The sequence below is a fragment of the Papio anubis genome, chromosome X (assembly GCF_008728515.1).
Source record: "Papio anubis isolate 15944 chromosome X, Panubis1.0, whole genome shotgun sequence".
NCBI lineage: Eukaryota > Metazoa > Chordata > Mammalia > Primates > Cercopithecidae > Papio > Papio anubis.
In genome coordinates this window covers 104,922,297-104,926,430 of record NC_044996.1, presented here as the reverse complement: position 1 = coordinate 104,926,430, position 4,134 = coordinate 104,922,297, and positions in this window count along the sequence as shown.

Below are 4,134 nucleotides of genomic sequence, written 5' to 3'. Positions count from 1 at the left end.
ATGCCCAGTTATTTTTTTTTATTTTTTGTAGAGACAAGGTCTTGCTATGTTGCCCAGGCTGATCTTGAACTCGTGGCCTCAAGCAATCCTCCTGCCTTGGCCTCCCAAAGTGCTGGGATTACAGGCCTGAGCCACAGCACCTGGACTGTCCCTGAGTTTTGTTGATAAAAACCAGTAGTCTTTTTCTGTCCAGCCATCCTACTTCACTGCAGCCCAGCACCTGTCCAGGCCCTAAAAGCTCTCCAAGGAAGGCTGACTCCTCCCTTGGGGGACCCCTGGGATGAGGCACCAAGAGCTGGGATCCCAAGTGTATGGCTCCTTGCTTTTCCCTGAAACACTCAGCTCTTGTTTCCACAACACATCTGAGGGGTTGCAGCAGCAGCCCCAACCACACCCTCGATAAGAATCTGCCTTTCCTGGCCGGGCGCAGTGGCTCACGCCTGTAATACCAACACTTTGGGAGGCCGAGGTGGGTGGATGACCTGAGGACAGAAGTTCAAGACCACCCTGGCCAACGACATGAAACCCCGTTTCCACTCAAAATACAAAATTAGCCAGCATGGTGGCATACATCTGTAGTCCCAGCTATTGAGGTGGCTGAGGCAGGAGAATCGCCTGAACCCAGGAGGTGGAGGTTGCAGTGAGCCGAGATCACACCATTGCACTCCACTCCAGCCTGGGTGACAAGAGCGAAACTCTGTCTCAAAACCTGCCTTTCCCAACAACAATCCGTACCCCGATGTTGAGCTTCGTCCAGCTTCTTCCTGCTTGATGAGTTCCCCAAGGGTTCCCATGTCCCCTGTCTGGCAGCTGAGCCCACCAAGACCCTTCTCCACCCATCAGAGAGGGTCAGACCCTGAATTCTCTAATCTCAGGAATCTCTTTGACCCCTCACAAAAACTTGCTCTGGGATAGTCTTTGTGTACCAACGGTTACTAGGAGAAACAGGTTATATCGAGACACAAAGAAAGATCTTGCTCTACCCCTCCCCGGGGCCAACGGTTGTCTGTTGCCAGTAAGATTTACAGCCGTAAGAGGGGTGGACCAAGGTCAGCTCCAAGGTGATCTGCTACCTCCTCCTAGACAGCCTGTGTTGTTGTTTTGCCTTCCTTTTGTTTGCTACTTAGTCTCACTCTACTGCCCAGGTTAGAGTGCAGTGGCACAATCTCAGCTCTCTACAACCTCCGCCTCCTGGGTTCAAGCGATTCTCCTGCCTCGGCCTCCAGAGTAGCTGGGATTACAGGTACGTGCCACCATGCCCAACTAATTTTTGTATATTTGGTAGAGACAGGATTTCACCATGTTGCCCAGGCTGGTTTCAAACTCCTGGCCTCAAGTGATCCACCCCCTTGGCCTCCCAAAGTACTGGGATTATAGGCATGAGCCACCGTGCCCAGCCATGTTCCTTTATTTTTTGAACTGGTAGTACATTTGCATGGTTCAAAATTCACAAAGTAACAAAAGATATATAGTCTCCCCACTCCTGCCCTCAGCCACCCATATCTTCTTCCCAGAAGCAACCAATTCGATCAGTTTTTTGTGTGTTTCCTTCAGTTATTTTATGTATATACTAGCAAATATACACATATCTCTATATATTCCACCCCTTTTTACATAAATGGTGTTATGCAATACAAAATGTTGTGCTACTTTTTTTTTCACTTAACAATATATCTACAATTGATCCATAGAGCTTTCTGTTCTTATTATAGCTTCAAAGTACAGTGTATTCCGAAGTATAAATGTATTCTAAGCTACTTAACTGAAAGTATTTTGTTGGTGGACTCTGGTTGGTTTACATGCCACTTACAAATACAGTCATGCCTCACATAACAATGGGGATACGTTCTGAGAAATGTATGGTTAGGCGATTTTATCATTCTGCAAAATCATGGAGTGTGCTTACACAAACCTAGATAGCCTACTACAGACCTAGACTGTATGGTGTAGCCTATTGCTTCTAGGCTACTAACCTATACAGCATGTGACTGTATTGAATACTGTAGGCAACTGTAACACAATGGTAAGTATTTGTGTATTTAAACATAGAAAAGGCACAGTAAATGGTATGATTTTATGGGACCAACTTCATATATACAGTCTGGATTGTGGATTAAAACATCATTATATGGTGCATGACTGTAACCGTACTGAATAAACTTATGAACAGGACCCAGACAGCTTTTAACAAGTAAATTCTTTTGCTTAGAAATAAATTAAAGTTCCAACTAAAGGAGGCATCCTGCTGTGTAAGATAAAGAATGATAAAATACCCCAAAGGATCAGAAAAGATACAACTTACTTTTGGCTGGCTCAGGATGAGGGAGACGATATGTGTGGAGTGAAAAAGACTGAGTCTAGCCGGGCATGGTGGCTCACGCCTGTAATCCCAGCACTTTGGGAGGCTGAGGCAGGTGGATCACCTGAGGTCAGACGTTCAAGACCAGCCTGGCCAACATGGTAAAACTCCCTCTCTACTTAAAATACAAAACATTAGCTGGGCTTGGTGGTGGATGCCTGTAATCCCAGCTACTCGAGAGGCTGAGGCAGGAGAATTGCTTGAACCCGGGAGGCAGAGGTTGCAGTGAGCTGAGATCGCGCCATGGCACTTTGGCCTGGGCAACAAGAGTGAAACTCTGTCTCAAAACAAAAAAGAAAAGAAAAGAAAAAGACTGAGTCTGCAAGAGGGGAAATCACAGATGGATTCATTTAGAAAAAAATTAAGTTACATTGAGCTATGTATAGAATGCACAGTATTGGGGGGTGAGTTGTTAGCTCAACTTAAAAAAAAAAACAAACTCTAACTTAAAAACTCCAGTATTAAAATGGCATTATATATATTGCTTGCCTAGGAATGCAAGTATCAGGCTGTTCAAATAAATCACAGACCTACTGCAAAATCTGACCCAGTTCTTAGGAACGCAGACTATAAAACACTGTAATGGAGGCAAAAATCCACATCAAAATCTCCATTGTCTCAGAAGACTGGATTTAAAGAAGCCCTTCTCTATTCAGTGACACTACAACTGGTAAATTAGAATAATACTATTCTTGCCTTTTGTCATTAACATATGCTTGCCACTTCTTGGCAAATGTCTTTGGTTTCTTTTTGGTTGGTGGGTAGAAAGTGAGAGTAATGCAGTTAAGGTGGCAAATTTTCCCACAAACAGGCACTGCAGACATGACATCTTCCCACAATGCACTTGATGCTCTGAATTATTAATTAGGGCGTTATATGTATTGCTTGGTGCATGAGGTTATATTTAACTCCATGTACTGAACAATCTAAGCTTTCTACCTTCCTGGGTTTGAAAATTAATTTGTAACAAGATTTCTTGTGTGTTTGTTCAGAAAAACATTCTTGTAACAAGGGTGGGAAATCATTTTAAACTAACCTAGAGAAGTGAAAAGTCAGTTGAGGTCTGGGATAGAATCCCCAAATAGGAACATCCACAATTAACCCCTGGCACCCCCAGGTTCAATCTTCCAGAAAATTCTGTCTGGAAGTATTGGAAAAGACATCAATCAGATCTGAGTTCAAATCTAGATTCTGCCAAAATCTAAAATACGGCCAGGTGCAGTGGCTCACACCTGTAATCCCAGCACTTTGGGAGGCAGAGGTGAGTGGATCATTTGAGGTCAGGAGTTCGAGACCAGTCTGGTCAATATGGGGAAATCCTGCCTCTACCAAAAATACAAAAATCAGCCGGGTGTGGTGGCAGACACCTGTAGTCCCAGCTACTTGGGAGGCTGAGGCAGGAGAATCTCTTGAACCTGGGAGGCAGAGGTTGCAGTGAGCTGAGATTGTGCCACTGCACTCCAGCCTGGGTGACAGAACAAGACTCCATCTCAAAAAAAGAAAAAAAACCCTAAAATACAAAAATATTTTGCAAGTATTAAAAAGATTTTTGCAGACATTTTGTGAAACGGATAGTACTGCAGCATTTTATGTAAAGACAAAACACTGGAAGCAATTTAAATGTCTGTTGGAATGGGTTTGGAAAAATAAGTTATGATACGCTGATTATGTTGTGAAGTGACTTAGGCCAGTTTGGTCAGGCACACATGGAAGCTCTCTGCAGCCACCAATAGTCCAAAGTAAGTGGAGCCTACTTATTCCCCACCTTTCTAGTG